Raw genomic sequence first — 17,860 nt, forward strand, 5'->3', positions numbered from 1 at the left:
CTGTTATCTGTGTTCTAGCTCCCTCTCAAGTGAGGCCAAACTCGGGTGTTTTGTTATTATAGTTGAGGACTGTGGTCGAACAAGACTGGTGGTTTGGGCTTTTCATTCTGTGTTCCTGTGTGTTCACTTTTCGTCTTTCAGAAAATGGGTCCACAGAGAAAATACAAATAATTTGTCACCCAGGATATACACTGAGTATACAAAACATTAGGTACACCTTGCTATTATTGAGTTGCACCCCCCCTTTTATCCTCAGAACAGCCACAATTTGTTGTGGCATGGGCTCTACAAGGTGTCGAAAGCGTTCCACAGGGATGCTGGCCCATGTTGACCCCAAATGGTCCCACAGTTGTGTGAAGTTTGCTGGATGTCTTTTGGGTGGTGGACCATTCTTGATACACATGGGAAACTGTTGAGCATGAAAAACCCAGCAGCGTTGCAGCTCAAACCGGTGCGCCTGGCACCTACTACTGTACCCCATTCAAAGGCACGTAAATATTTTGTCTGGCCCATTCACCCTGTGAAAGGCACACATACACAATCCATATCTCAATTGTCTCAGGGCTTCAAAAATCCTTATTTAACCTGTCTCCTCCCCTACATCTACACTGATTGAAGTGGATTTAACAAGTGACATCAATAAGTGATCATAGCTTTCACCTGGATTCACCTGGTCAGTCTGTCATGGAAAGAGCAGGTGTCCCTAATTTGTGCTCCACTCAGTGTATGTTGTGATGTAACAGTACACACGGTAATCATTGTATGTAGCTATGTAGACCTATGCATAGATTAATCCTGATTTTAATCAATGAGATAATAAGGACCGCTTGTGTTTGAGTGGATGTCTTAGCACCCCATAGTGTATGTCGAGCCTTCTTTACAGTCACCTGATTGGTTCCGGTTATTCCTGTGTCTTCATAGCTATGGGGATCAGAGGGTCATCTGTGAGCCAGATGGCTACACAGGGGTCTAGGGTCGTGGTAGAGGTCAAAACCGGGACTGTACTCAGTCATCCCACATTATCAGGTCACACAGCACAGCATATACCATCACCTCAGCTAATCCTGATGGACCTGAAAACAGCCAGAAATAATAAGCAGTGGGTCCCCTTGCCCTTATTAGCATATCTGGGTTACATGTAGGCCTAGCTGGTGTAAACTAGGAGTCATAGGTAATACTAAAATGCACTCTGACCCTTCAGTATAATAAAGTAATTATTCAGATGTATTGTGGCATTATACCAAACAAGGATTTTTACTTCTGAAAGATCTTTACCTCTAAGTATTAGAGGTTCTACAGAATTCTGTCTAAATAGAGATTGATGTGGCATGAAATTGACAGCTGTAGGCTAGATGTTGTTGTTATTTGTCAGGAAAGCTGATGATCCTACCTCCTTAACCTTGTCTGACCTGCAGCTAATCTGGTGTTCAGTTGGTTGACTGAGGGATGAGAGAGGTGACCCTATCACCAGGACCAGGGTCTCGGGTTAAGAGGGTACAAGAGAACCCATCTGGTAGGAATGTGGTGCTTCCAGCTCTGTTCGTTCCCCTCAATGACCACAGCAGGATGCTCGTCTTTTCCACCTCCCTCGTACCATCCCAGCTGGAGGAGCTATTCACTGGCTCAGATAGATAGATATCTGTCTCCTTGACCCACATCTGGTCTGGATTTTCCTGGGGAGGGAGAGGTAGGTGGAGGTAGAGATTCTAGAGGTAGGGGGCCCTGGGTCCTCACCGCTAGGCAGGGCCTTTCAAACCCTCCTCTCAACCACTTCTAATTGATCTCACGCATTGCTAGGCCCAAACATCTCACCCCAAATACCCCTGTCAGAAAGGCTGGAGGGGGAGCTCAGGAGCTCATTGTCTGAAGAGGGGGTGCCCCTTGCCCCTGTGTTAGCTGCCCCCTGGCCCCCCCCCCCCCCCCCTCCACCTTGCACATCCCTAAATCCTCCCCTGAGGAGAGTACAAGCCACAATCCTTGGGCTCCTTCTCTTCCTGAATGGGAGTCCAAAACGCTGGGGGTGGATTAATCCTGCAAATGTGTGCTTCGGTGCTCTATGCTGCATTGGCCATAGGAGTAGGGCTTGTAGGGGGGCTTGTTTTGGGGTTTAACTGGCCTTGTTTTCTGTGAGGACCAATGTTTCCAGGCACAATGGGGATAGGTGGGGCTGAAGAGGTTTTAGCTGGGTACATGAGAGCCTTGTTGACACAGGGTTTGGACTGGAGAGGAGCGGCTGGTTTGGGGGGGGGGTGTATGCTAGGCTAGGTCACACGTTGGGTTCAGATAGTCATGTGTCTTAGAGAGCTCCTCCATTGTAGGTTTCACTCTGTGCTGTCATAAGACTCTACAGGGAGGTGTTGTAAGACATGCTGTGGGATGAGCTGGGTGAATCAGGGCTACAGGGGCCATCCATATGCTGTGGGATGAGCTGTGTGAATCAGGGCTATAGGGGCATCCATTCAGACCTCTGTTCGGACACAGCAGGTCTCTGGAAATAGGCAGGCTTTATAATGTGGCTCCTTTACAAAACCACTCATTGTCACTTTGGTTACAACTCTTTTTAGTCTTCTAATCGTCCTCATTACCCGGTGACACGACCCCTCCTGCTGTCTCGTAGGCCCGAGAGCTTACATACATCACCTTGTGTGTGTGTGTGTGTGTGTGTGTGTGTGTGTGTGTGTGTGTGTGTGTGTGTGTTCAGATACCATAGCTCTATAATGGTTGATCCTGCCTTAATGCAGAAAGTGTTCGAGCATGAATATGTACGCCTGTGTGAGTGTGTGTGCACATTTGTGTATGTGTGAGTGTACTGCATACTGTGTGTGCTTTAAGAGGTTCCCCCTGTGGCCCTCCCTTGTGCCAACCCTTTAGCAGCCCCTGTTTGCATAATTATGTTAATTCACTCTGCCAGAATGCTATCTAATTATATCCCGTTAGACAATGGCGGAGGGCTGGGGCCCTGGGTACTACATGCAGGTCTGGGGGCTGTAACTCTGACACACTGTGACACTGCAACTCTTAACTCTTGTGTTGGTGACAGTTAATTAGTGCTCCCCTGTGTGTGTTTACAGGCCAGGCTCTGTGACGAGCCTATGTGCCCCTCAGTGTAACACTATACTGGTGGAGCGACCAGCGCTGCTACAACCAACCACTGTTACAGTTAGAGAGCATGGTGCTGCTAGCACCACCAGGGTTGTGGGTTCGATTCCTGCATGGGCCACATTAAGGCTACTGGGTATGTCACTATGAATCCTAAGTTGCTTTGGATGAAGGTGTCTGCTACTACATGACAACTGCATTTATTTACCCTATTATATTATATTTACAGTCTTGAGTTAATCTAGTAAATTGTAAAAAGCAAAGTAAATGGTTTGTGAGTGTGATGTGAGTGTACCCTTGGGCCTGTCTGTTTGCTAGGGGGAGGTGTTAGCTGTGATGATTAGCTTTTGGGCCCCGTGTGGCTCAGGGGATGAGAAGTGGGGAAGAGTTGCCAGTTGACTTAATTTAAGGTAATTGGTTTGGTTCCATATCTTGAGGAAATGGCTTTGCCTTCTACAAGGGTTAGGCTGTTAAGAGCTCAGGGGTTAGTGTCCAGGGCAGGCAACTGTCCTAGCCCCGTATAGAAGAAAAAAACATTCTCAGAGAAAAACACACACAAACAATAGACGTACCCCTGTGGTAAATAGCCAATGAATACAATGGCTAGTGAAATAAAGCCCCTGGTGAAGTGTATGGTTGGTTGGGTATTGGTCAGTATAGGTGGTAGGAGATGGGGGTGGTGAAACCTGAGCGTTGCCAATGAGCAGGAGGATTAGAGAGGAAATGATGGTGGCCCAGTCAGAGCTGCCCTTCATTGTTAGACCAGTAATACTGTGGTAATTACAAAGACTACATACTTTAGCAGCCAGCTCTCGCTCTCTCTCTCTCTCTCGGCCTCTCTCTCTCGGCCTCTCTCTCTCTCGCTCTCTCTCTCTCTCTCTCTCTCTCTCTCTCTCTCTCTCTCGGCCTCTCTCTCTCTCGGCCTCTCTCTCTCGGCCTCTCTCTCTCGGCCTCTCTCTCTCTCGGGCTCTCTCTCTCTCTCGGCCTCTCTCTCTCTCGGGCTCTCTCTCTCTCTCTCTCTCTCTCTCTCTCTCTCTCTCGGCCTCTCTCTCTCAGCCTCTCTCTCTCTCGCTCTCTCGGCCTCTCTCTCTCTCGGCCTCTCTCTCTCGGCCTCTCTCTCTCGGCCTCTCTCTCTCTCGGCCTCTCTCTCTCTCTCACTCGGCCTCTCTCTCTCTCGGCCTCTCTCTCTCTCGGCCTCTCTCTCTCGGCCTCTCTCTCTCGGCCTCTCTCTCTCTCGGCCTCTCTCTCTCGGCTTCTCTCTCTCGTCCTCTTTTCTTCTGTTGCAAAGGTATTACAGGGAGAATGAAAGAGTAATACCACACCACAGAATGGCACAATTATTGGATTTTTCACCACTTTAGTCACCCTCCCCAGAAGCCAACCCTCCCTCCTTCCCTCCTCCCCTCCTTCTAATCAGGTTTTTAATTCCAACCTGGCCCGGTGTGTTAACCTACACCTAAACACTCTGTGAACCCTACGCTTCCGATTCTACGGAGATCCATAGTAAGTCAAATGATTTGCTAAGGCCACTATATGCCAAGCATGAACATGAATGGAATGAAATTGTGGATAGGTGCAGAGCTGTGATGCCTGCAAATGTCTGCCTGCACATTGTGAGTCTGCACATTGTGTTTGTAATGTGTATATGCACATTGAGTGTGTGAGTGTCCTCCCATTAGAGAGATAAGTGATTAGTGCATGGTGGTTAATTAGTGGCTCTTCGCTCTGCGTCCGTGGAGTGCCATGCTGCATCATCCTATTGGTCCTTTCCTTCCACCCTTTTCACCTCACAAAACCCTTCTCCGCTGTTTGCCTAGCAACGGCTACACGGCTGGTGAGGAGTCCTCCGGGCCTAATGCAGGCTACTTGATGATGTTTTAAAACAAATAGATGATTATCTGATTAGCGTCTTGGATGAGAGTGCAGTTTATAAATGGCCGCCCTGCAACATGCTTGAAACATCCCTCCAAAACCTGCATCAGGAGAGTGGGCCACTAATCATGTGTTAGTTTAAATGATCTTTGTGTATAATGTTTGTGTACTTGTTTCATGTGTTCTTTTTGTGTCAGTTGCATTGCTTTGTTTGTGTAGATTAATTATTACGGTGCACTTGGTGTTGTGTGGTCTTTTGATTTGTGTGTTTTATGATTTATTTATGTCTGTTTTATGTGCTGTAAATATTCATATAAATTCATGAAAAATTCAAACTGTTCATAAAAATGCATGTCATCAGCATACTTGTCCCTTTTTGTGTATCTGCACTCTACATTTGAGTGAATTTTGACATCAGCTTATTACCTTGTCTTTGACGTTGATGTGTTTGTCAGTGAGGTACGCGACCATTAGCTAACATTAGCTAGCATCCAAACCCCATTCCCTTACTTTAGTGTGGTTGTGTTCACACTTGCAAACCCCAGAGTGGCCTTGTCAGTCAATCACTGTTGTGACGCTAATGGAGATGCTAACGCTAATGTAGCTTGTGCAGGCCCTAATATAGCCTACAGTTGCGCGTGTATTTAAGTGGCCCTCCGAGGGAGCTGTGCTACTGGAGGATCCCTGGGCTCTGGGCCTGCAGGGACCATTTTCCTGTGACTTTAGTGGCAGCCAAGGGAGCCAGTCACTCTGTCAACCCCAGGAGAACACACTCACAGCCTGGCAAGTGACAGAAGGCACAGTGGCGGTGTTCATTTAGTGACTGACTTGTATGTGGATGGTAAGTGGGCCTTTAGGGCTGTTTGTTTTTGTCAGGGAAATGTGCTGCTGGCTGACAACAATTAACATAGTCTTTTTGTTTGTCTCTCTCTTTTCATTTAGTCTTTCTCTGTCTCTCGCTCTGTCTGTCTCTCAGTCTGTGTATTTGTCTCTCTGTCCTTCTCCCCTTCTCTATCTCTCCATCTCTATCTCTCTCTATCTCTCTCTCTCTCTCTCTCTGTAATAGCTTGGCCAGGCTGAGTGCAGGCTGCGGGGCCCCTGCAGCAGTGTTTTAAGGTCATAGCGCGCTCTCTCAATAGTGCTGACTGGGCCAGTGTCTCACTGACAGCTGATCCAACAGCCCTAGCAGGCTGGAGACAGTCCATTTCTCACCCTCCTCCTCCCTTTCTTCTCCTCCTCTCTCTCTCCCCCTCTCTCTCCCCCTCTCTCCACAGCGGGTGATGGCTGGGCCAGCCTTTGTGTTTGGCCAGTCAGGCCTAAACCCGGGCCCCGGGGGCTGCTCGCCGGGGAGAGCCCAGGCCGCAGAAAGGGAGAGAAGAAAAGGAGAGAAGTAATTATGTTCAGTCATTGAGTTCTGAAGATCCCCGTGTTAATTACGGGGCCGCTCGCTACAAAACACCACCAATTCAAGTGAAAAATGAGGAATGTTTGTGAGGGCGGATTGGAACATGACACCTCTGGGCTCCAGCCTCGCCATGAGAAGCCAGATTAAGATGGCCGAGCCCCCTGTCTTCCCTCCCTCCTCCCTCGTCCTCCCTCCTTCCCTCGCTCTTTTCTTTTGTGACGGAGAGATTACGCACACGGGGTCCGGTTACAGAGCCGGGTCCATTGTCCTGCTCACTGTTTCATATGTGCTGATGCTGCTCCGCATCACTGGCTTTTCAGGACAGGGGCCCGCTCTCACTGTCTTTCTCTTTCTCTCTTCTTCGATGTCGCTCTCTAACTCCTTCCCCTCCTTATTCATCTCTCTCTGCCTCTGTCTCTTGCTCTTTCTCTGTAACCACTCGCTGGTATTTCCCCTCTTCCTTCATCTCTCTCTTACTCTTCTTCAACCTTTTCTATGTCTATTTTACTCTCAGCCCCTCTTTCTCCATCTTGTTTCCCCTCTGATTTCCTCCACAAGTAGCTCCAGTGGATCAGCTTTGTAGATGTTGCTTTGTCTGGTATAATTAGTGACTTAGTTCTATGGGGTAGCAACCTGTTTGTGGTGTGGTCAGGTGGGTGTGGTCAGGTGGGTGTGGTCTGGTGGGTCTGGTCTGATGTGTTCCAAACCCACCTGTTCCCTGGTCCTGGTCCTGGGGGGAGGGGACAGAGGGGTAGACTGAAGGGTAGACTGAAGGGTAGACTGAAGGGTAGACAGAGGGGTAGACTGAAGGGTAGACTGAAGGGTAGACTGAAGGGTAGACTGAAGGGTAGACAGAGGGGTAGACTGAAGGGTAGACTGAAGGGTAGACAGAGGGGTAGACTGAAGGGAGGGGACAGAGGGGTAGACAGAGGGGTAGACTGAAGGGAGGGGACAGAGGGGTAGACTGAAGGGAGGGGACAGAGGGGTAGACAGAGGGGTAGACTGAAGGGTAGACAGAGGGGTAGACTGAAGGGAGGGGACAGAGGGGTAGACTGAAGGGAGGGGACAGAGGGGTAGACTGAAGGGAGGGGACAGAGGGGTAGACTGAAGGGAGGGGACAGAGGGGTAGACTGAAGGGAGGGGACAGAGGGGTAGACTGAAGGGGGGGGTCAGAAGAGGGGACAGAGGGGTAGACAGAGGAGGGGTCAGAAGACATTGTGGCAGGCTCCTTGCTGGGGCCAGAACACTCACTCCCTCCCTCCCTCACTCCCTCCCTCCCTCTTTTCTCTGTCTCCCAATGTGATAATAGTTTGTTCCTGCTCCATTGTGGTAGTAATGATGGGGAGTCATCTGGGCAGTTAAAAAGTAGAAGTGTGTGTGTGTGTGTGTGTGTGTGTGTGTGTGTGTGTGTGTGTGTGTGTGTGTGTGTGTGTGTGTGTGTGTGTGTGTGTGTGTGTGTGTGTGTGTAGTGGGGATTACAAGAACATTGCTGTGTAACCAGATTCAGACAGAACGTACCCCAACCTCCATAGGCCCCCCCACTGAGTCTTTCATCGTGTGTGTGTGTGTGTTAGGGGCCTTAGACAGGGGCGTATCCGGGCGCCAGAAGGCCACAGGGAAGGAGGCTCCCAGATGGAGACATTTTGTTTGCAGGGTTTCTATAACAATACTGTTCTCTGCTCTACTACACACTACCCCCCCAACACTAGTTTACCACTCCCTCACAACCAACACGACTCTACCCCCCCAACACTAGTTTACCACTCCCTCACAACCAACACGACTCTACCCCCCCCCAACACTAGTTTACCACTCCCTCACAACCAACACGACTCTACCCCCCCAACACTAGTTTACCACTCCCTCACAACCAACACGACTCTACCCCCCTCCAACACTAGTTTACCACTCCCTCACAACCAACACGACTCTACCCCCCCCAACACTAGTTTACCACTCCCTCACAACCAACACGACTCTACCCCCCCAACACTAGTTTACCACCTCCCCTCAACCAACGCTAGTCTACCACCTCCCCTCAACCAACACTAGTCTACCACCTCCCCACAACCAACACTAGTCTACCACCTCCCCACAACCAACACTAGTCTACCACCTCCCCACAACCAACACTAGTCTACCACCTCCCCACAACCAACACTAGTCTACCACCTCCCCACAACCAACACTAGTCTACCACCTCCCCACAACCAACGCTAGTCTACCACCTCCCCACAACCAACACTAGTCTACCACCTCCCCACAACCAACACTAGTCTACCACCTCCCCACAACCAACGCTAGTCTACCACCTCCCCACAACCAACGCTAGTCTACCACCTCCCCAACCAACGCTAGTCTACACCTCCCCACAACCAACGCTAGTCTACCACCTCCCCACAACCAACGCTAGTCTACCACCTCCCCACAACCAACGCTAGTCTACCACCTCCCCACAACCAACGCTAGTCTACCACCTCCCCACAACCAACGCTAGTCTACCACCTCCCCACAACCAACGCTAGTCTACCACCTCCCCACAACCAACGCTAGTCTACCACCTCCCCCACAACCAACGCTAGTCTACCACCTCCCCACAACCAACGCTAGTCTACCACCTCCCCACAACCAACGCTAGTCTACCACCTCCCCACAACCAACGCTAGTCTACCACCTCCCCACAACCAACACTAGTCTACCACCTCCCCACAACCAACACTAGTCTACCACCTCCCCACAACCAACACTAGTCTACCACCTCCCCACAACCAACACTAGTCTACCAACACTAGTCTACCACCTCCCCACAACCAACACTAGTCTACCACCTCCCCACAACCAACGCTAGTCTACCACCTCCCCTCAACCAACACTAGTCTACCACCTCCCCACAACCAACACTAGTCTACCACCTCCCCACAACCAACACTAGTCTACCACCTCCCCACAACCAACACTAGTCTACCAACACTAGTCTACCACCTCCCCACAAACAACACTAGTCTACCACCTCCCCACAACCAACACTAGTCTACCACCTCCCCACAACCAACGCTAGTCTACCACCTCCCCACAACCAACACTAGTCTACCACCTCCCCACAACCAACACTAGTCTACCAACACTAGTCTACCACCTCCCCACAACCAACACTAGTCTACCACCCCCCCTCAACCAACGCTAGTCTACCACCTCCCCACAACCAACACTAGTCTACCACCTCCCCACAACCAACACTAGTCTACCACCTCCCCACAACCAACACTAGTCTACCACCTCCCCACAACCAACACTAGTCTACCACCTCCCCACAACCAACACTAGTCTACCACCTCCCCACAACCAACACTAGTCTACCAACACTAGTCTACCACCTCCCCACAACCAACACTAGTCTACCACCTCCCCACAACCAACGCTAGTCTACCATCTCCCCTCAACCAACACTAGTCTACCACCTCCCCACAACCAACACTAGTCTACCACCTCCCCACAACCAACACTAGTCTACCACCTCCCCACAACCAACACTAGTCTACCACCTCCCCACAACCAACACTAGTCTACCACCTCCCCACAACCAACACTAGTCTACCAACACTAGTCTACCACCTCCCCACAACCAACACTAGATCTACCACCCCCCCTCAACCAACGCTAGTCTACCACCTCCCCTCAACCAACACTAGTCTACCACCTCCCCACAACCAACACTAGTCTACCACCTCCCCACAACCAACGCTAGTCTACCACCTCCCCACAACCAACGCTAGTCTACCACCTCCCCACAACCAACGCTAGTTTACCACCTCCCCACAACCAACACTAGTCTACCACCTCCCCACAACCAACACTAGTCTACCACCTCCCCACAACCAACACTAGTCTACCACCTCCCCACAACCAACACTAGTCTACCACCTCCCCACAACCAACACTAGTCTACCACCTCCCCACAACCAACACTAGTCTACCACCTCCCCTCAACCAACACTAGTCTACCACCTCCCCACAACCAACGCTAGTCTACCACCTCCCCACAACCAACGCTAGTCTACCACCTCCCCACAACCAACACTAGTCTACCAACACTAGTCTACCACCTCCCCTCAACCAACACTAGTCTATCACCTCCCCACAACCAACGCTAGTCTACCACCTCCCCACAACCAACACTAGTCTACCACCTCCCCACAACCAACACTAGTCTACCACCTCCCCACAACCAACACTAGTCTACCACCTCCCCACAACCAACACTAGTCTACCACCTCCCCACAACCAACACTAGTCTACCACCTCCCCACAACCAACACTAGTCTACCAACACTAGTCTACCACCTCCCCTCAACCAACGCTAGTCTATCACCTCCCCACAACCAACGCTAGTCTACCACCTCCCCACAACCAACGCTAGTCTACCACCTCCCCACAACCAACGCTAGTCTACCACCTCCCCACAACCAACGCTAGTCTACCACCTCCCCACAACCAACGCTAGTCTACCACCTCCCCACAACCAACACTTTTCTCCCCCCCACACAACCAACACGAGTCTACCCCCCCCACCAAACCTAGTCTACCCCCCCCCCCCCCACCAACACTTTTCTTCCCACTCACACAACCAACGCTAGTCTACCACACACCAACACTGGTCTACCACCATTATAGATAGACCTGACTATGTGCCAATGTGGTGCTGCTGCTGCCAACACTCACCCAACTGCTACACACACACACACACACACCCGTGTACCCTGAGAACTATACAGCAGCTTTTCCAAGTGGCTTTTTACACAATGAGGACACTAATGTATTTTTATTTGGAGAGCTGGTTAATTGATCTGGCGTAACGTCCTAATTGTGTCTCTCTTACTGGATGGCTCCAAACCCCCGGTGCGTACATTTCACATCACCTTTGTTTAGACACTGTGTGGAAAACATTTACTCTAAATACAAATATGAGTGTGTGAACAGTGCCTGTGTGTAGTTGTCTGTAAACACGTTTGAGAGATAGAAGAGGACCATTCACTATGAGATGGTGCTATTAGAAATCTCCTTTCAATGGAAATGTGTTTAAAAAATAGTTTTTCAGATATCCATTTATTTATTTAGTTATTTGTTAGGGCTTGTTTCTTTGTGTATCAAGTACAGTATGTTTACACAGTACAGTATGTCTACACAGTATAGTATGTCTACACAGTGCAGTATGTCTACACAGTACAGTATGTTTACACAGTACAGTATGTCTACACAGTATAGTATGTCTACACAGTGCAGTATGTCTACACAGTACATTACAGTATGTCTACACAGTACAGTATGTCTACACAGTACAGTGTAGTTTGTCTACACAGTGCAGTATGTCTACACAGTACAGTATGTCTACACAGTACAGTGTAGTTTGTCTACACAGTACAGTATGTCTACACAGTACAGTATGTCTACACAGTACAGTACAGTATGTCTACACAGTACAGTATGTCAGTACAGTACAGTATGTCTACACAGTACAGTACAGTATGTCTACACAGTACAGTGTAGTTTGTCTACACAGTACAGTATGTCTACACAGTACAGTATGTCTACACAGTGCAGTATGTCTACACAGTACAGTACAGTATGTCTACACAGTACAGTATGTCTACACAGTACAGTATGTCTACACAGTACAGTACAGTATGTCTACACAGTACAGTTTGTCTACACAGTACAGTACAGTATGTCTACACAGTACAGTATGTCTACACAGTGCAGTATGTCTACACAGTACAGTACAGTATGTCTACACAGTACAGTATGTCTACACAGTACAGTACAGTATGTCTCCACAGTACAGTATGTCTACACAGTACAGTATGTCTACACAGTACAGTGTAGTTAGTCTACACAGTACAATATGTCTACACAGTACAGTGTAGTTTGTCTACACAGTGCAGTATGCCTACACAGTGCATTTCAGTATGTCTACACAGTGCAGTATGTCTACACAGTACAGTGCAGTATGTCTACACAGTGCAGTATGTCTACACAGTACAGCATGTTAACACTACAGTATGTCTACACAGTGCAGTATGTTAGTGCAGTATATCTACACAGTACAGTATGCTAACACAGTACAGTGCGGTATGTTAACCCGGTACAGTATGTCTACACAGTACAGCATGTCTACACAGTAAGGGAAAGGGGGATACCTAGTCAGTTGTCCAACTGAATGTATTCAACTGAAATGTGTCTTCCACATTTAACCCAACCCTTCTGAATCAGAGAGGTGCAGGGGCTGCCTTAATCGACATACATGTCTTCGGCGCCCAGGGAACAAGTACAGTATGTCTACACAGTGCAGTAACGTATGTCTACACATTGCAGTACCGTATGTCTACACATTGCAGTACCGTATGTCTACACAGTGCAGTACCGTATGTCTACACAGTGCAGTACCGTATGTCTACACAGTGCAGTATCGTATGTCTTCACAGTGCAGTATGTCTACACATTGCAGTACCGTATGTCCACACAGTGCAGTACCGTATGTCTACACAGTGCAGTACCGTATGTCTACACAGTGCAGTACCGTATGTTCACACAGTGCAGTACCGTATGTTCACACAGTGCAGTACCGTATGTTCACACAGTGCAGTACCGTATGTTCACACAGTGCAGTACCGTATGTTCACACAGTGCAGTACCGTATGTTCACACAGTGCAGTACCGTATGTTCGTACAGTACCGTATGTTCGTACAGTACCGTATGTTCACACAGTGCAGTATCGTAGGTTCACACAGTGCAGTATCGTAGGTTCACACAGTGCAGTATCGTAGGTTCACACAGTGCAGTACCGTAGGTTCACACAGTGCAGTACCGTATGTTCACACAGTGCAGTACCGTATGTTCACACAGTGCAGTACCGTATGTTCACACAGTGCAGTACCGTATGTTCACACAGTACCGTATGTTCACACGGTACCGTATGTTCGTGCAGTACTGTATGTTCACACAGTGCAGTACCGTATGTTCACACAGTACCGTATGTTCACACAGTGCAGTATGTTCACACAGTACGGTACCGTATGTTCGTGCAGTACTGTATGTTCACACAGTGCAGTACCGTATGTTCACACAGTGCAGTACCGTATGTTCACACAGTACGGTACCGTATGTTCGTGCAGTACTGTATGTTCACACAGTGCAGTACCGTATGTTCACACAGTACTGTACCGTAGGTTCGTACAGTACCGTATGTTCACACAGTGCAGTACCGTATGTTCACACAGTGCAGTACCGTATGTTCACACAGTGCAGTACCGTATGTTCACAAAGTGCAGTACCGTATGTTCACACAGTGCAGTATGTTCACACAGTGCAGTACCGTATGTTCCTACAGTACCGTATGTTCACACAGTGCAGTACCGTATGTTCCTACAGTACCGTATGTTCACACAGTACAGTATCGTATGTTCACACAGTGCAGTACCGTATGTTCACACAGTGCAGTACCGTATGTTCACACAGTGCAGTACCGTATGTTCGTACAGTACCGTATGTTCACACAGTGCAGTACTGTATGTTCGTACAGTACCGTATGTTCGTACAGTACCGTATGTTCACACAGTGCAGTACCGTATGTTCGTACAGTACCGTATGTTCACACAGTGCAGTACCGTATGTTCGTACAGTACCGTATGTTCCTACAGTACCGTATGTTCACACAGTGCAGTATCGTATGTTCACACAGTGCAGTACCGTATGTTCACACAGTGCAGTACCGTATGTTCGTACAGTACCGTATGTTCACACAGTGCAGTACTGTATGTTCGTACAGTACCGTATGTTCACACAGTGCAGTACCGTATGTTCGTACAGTATCGTATGTTCACACAGTGCGGTACCGTATGTTCACACAGTGCAGTACCGTATGTTCACACAGTGCAGTACCGTATGTTCCTACAGTACCGTATGTTCACACAGTGCAGTACCGTATGTTCACACAGTGCGGTACCGTATGTTCACACAGTGCAGTACCGTATGTTCACACAGTGCAGTACCGTATGTTCCTACAGTACCGTATGTTCACACAGTGCAGTACCGTATGTTCACACAGTGCAGTACTGTATGTTCGTACAGTACCGTATGTTCACACAGTGCAGTACCGTATGTTCCTACAGTACCATATGTTCACACAGTACAGTACCGTATGTTCACACAGTGCGGTATCGTATGTTCACACAGTGCGGTATCGTATGTTCGTACAGTACCGTATGTTCACACAGTATGTTCACACAGTGCAGTACCGTATGTTCGTACAGTATCGTATGTTCACACCGTACAGTACCGTATGTTCACACAGTGCAGTACCGTATGTTCACACAGTGCGGTACCGTATGTTCGTACAGTACCGTATGTTCACACAGTGCAGTACCGTATGTTCGTACAGTACCGTATGTTCACACAGTACGGTACCGTATGTTCGTACAGTACCGTATGTTCACACAGTACGGTACCGTATGTTCGTACAGTACCGTATGTTCACACAGTGCGGTACCGTATGTTCACACAGTACAGTACCGTATGTTCACACAGTACAGTACCGTATGTTCACGTATGTTTGTACAGTACCGTATGTTCACACAGTGCGGTACCGTATGTTCACACAGTACAGTACCGTATGTTCACACAGTACAGTACCGTATGTTCACACAGTGCAGTACCGTATGTTCACACAGTGCAGTACCGTATGTTCACACAGTACAGTACGGTATGTTCACACAGTACCGTATGTTCACACAGTGCAGTACCGTATGTTCGTACAGTACAGTACCGTATGTTCACACAGTGCAGTACCGTATGTTCACACAGTACAGTACCGTATGTTCGTACAGTACCGTATGTTCACACAGTACAGTACCGTATGTTCACACAGTACAGTACCGTATGTTCACACAGTACAGTACCGTATGTTCACACAGTACAGTACCGTATGTTCACACAGTGCGGTACCGTATGTTCGTACAGTACCGTATGTTCACACAGTACAGTACCGTATGTTCACACAGTGCAGTACCGTATGTTCACACAGTGCGGTACCGTATGTTCACACAGTACCGTATGTTCACACAGTGCGGTACCGTATGTTCGTACAGTACCGTATGTTCACACAGTACAGTACCGTATGTTCACACAGTACAGTACCGTATGTTCACACAGTACAGTACCGTATGTTCACACAGTACCGTATGTTCACACAGTACCGTATGTTCACACAGTGCGGTACCGTATGTTCACACAGTGCGGTACCGTATGTTCACACAGTGCGGTACCGTATGTTCACACAGTGCGGTATCGTATGTTCACACAGTGCGGTATCGTATGTTCACACAGTACCGTATGTTCACACAGTACCGTATGTTCACACAGTGCGGTACCGTATGTTCACACAGTGCGGTACCGTATGTTCACACAGTGCGGTACCGTATGTTCACACAGTGCGGTACCGTATGTTCACACAGTGCGGTACCGTATGTTCACACAGTACGGTACCGTATGTTCACACAGTACGGTATCGTATGTTCACACAGTGCGGTACCGTATGTTCACACAGTGCAGTACCGTATGTTCACACAGTGCAGTACCGTATGTTCACACAGTGCGGTACCGTATGTTCACACAGTACGGTATCGTATGTTCACACTGTACGGTATCGTAGGTTTCCACAGTACGGTACCGTAGGTCTCCACAGTACGGTACCGTAGGTCTCCACAGTACGGTACCGTAGGTCTCCACAGTACGGCACCGTAGGTCTCCACAGTACGGCACCGTAGGTCTCCACAGTACGGTACCGTAGGTCTCCACAGTACGGTACCGTAGGTCTCCACAGTACGGTACCGTAGGTCTCACAGTGTATTTACAAATATGACTGGATGTCTGTGTCTGCCTTGGCGTGTGAGTATGTTTGTGTGACGTGTGTGTCTATAAAACGGTGCACAGTGTTTTACGCTGATTGTGAATGATCCTGGCACTCCTGCACCACACAGAGGCGCGCATGCACACACAACATCCTACTGTTGGACAGTAGTTACAGTGGAAAGTGTGTGTGACACAGGTCTCTGGCAGCCTGTGTGTGACAGGCGGTTGCCTAGCGGTTAAGAGTATTGGCCCAGCGATTAAGAGTATTGGCCCAGTAACGGTCGCTGGTTCGAATCCTTTCGCCGGCAAGGCGTAAAAATCTGCCGTTCTGCCCTTGAGCAAGGCAGTTAACCCTCACCACAACTGCTCCCCGGGTACCCATGATGTCGATTAAGTCAACCCCCCCGCACCTGTCTGATTCAGAGGGGTTGGATTCAATGCAGAAAACACATTTCGGGAGGTATCTGTCTAGGTATCCCCTTTGCCTTTCCTTTCCCTGTTGTTCACCAGCTGGGGGTGCTGTCAGCCCTTGTAAAACAACAACAGGTGAACTCCACTTTGGCTCCCTGATCAAGTCCTCTCCTCAAGTCCTCTCCTCAAGTCCTCTCCTCAAGTCCTCTCCTCAAGTCCTCTCCTCAAGTCCTCTCCTCAAGTCCTCTCCTCAAGTTCTCTCCTCTTTCCACCAACTCCACTTTACATTCAGATATTAACCTCATTCCTATTAGCTTTTTCATTATGGAGAATTTTGTGATGAAAATACCTTTTCAATCTGCTGATATTGCATTATTAGATGGATATTTAAAGGGGCAATATGCAGTTCAAGCTGTAACAAAGTGGTCACCCTGCCGCAACTGTGTGATGGGGCTGGAGAAATCTAACCACTCTCAAATTCATAGACAGATCTATGGATGCAAGGACTGACCATCCATGATCTAAAAAGTATAGTTTTAACCATGTTTCGAGCCTATAAAGTGTTGGTTTACAATTACATTGTTTACTAATAATTGCATAAGAGAAGGTTATATGTTAGGTTCTGATGTGGTACGACCACAGTTTAACTAATCTCATGAGGCAATTAGAATTACATTCTTCATGGGTCAGTGTGTGTGTGTGCATACAGTTGAAGTCGGAAGTTTACATACACCTTAGCCAAATACATTTAAACTCAGTTTTTCATACACTGCTCAAAAAAATAAAGGGAACACTTAAACAACACAATGTAACTCCAAGTCAATCACACTTCTGTGAAATCAAACTGTCCACTTAGGAAGCAACACTGATTGACAATAAATTTCACATGCTGTTGTGCAAATGGAATAGACAACAGGTGGAAATTATAGGCAATAAGCAAGACACCCCCAATAAAGGAGTGGTTCTGCAGGTGGAGACCACAGACCACTTCTCAGTTCCTATGCTTCCTGGCTGATGTTTTGGTCACTTTTGAATGCTGGCGGTGCTTTCACTCTAGTGGTAGCATGAGACGGAGTCTACAACCCACACAAGTGGCTCAGGTAGTGCAGCTCATCCAGGATGGTTCATCAATGCGAGCTGTGGCAAGAAGGTTTGCTGTGTCTGTCAGC

At 48.4% G+C, this 17,860-nt stretch overlaps 1 protein-coding gene across 1 annotated transcript in view; it reads left to right on the plus strand.

Moving 5' to 3' along the window:
• camkmt (calmodulin-lysine N-methyltransferase) overlaps positions 1-17,860 on the plus strand; it is a 158,126-nt gene that overhangs the window by 2,019 nt on the left and 138,247 nt on the right. The gene's annotated exons all lie outside the window — the stretch shown is intronic.

Source organism: Salmo trutta, chromosome 10 (genome assembly GCF_901001165.1).
Source record: "Salmo trutta chromosome 10, fSalTru1.1, whole genome shotgun sequence".
Classification (NCBI taxonomy): domain Eukaryota; kingdom Metazoa; phylum Chordata; class Actinopteri; order Salmoniformes; family Salmonidae; genus Salmo; species Salmo trutta.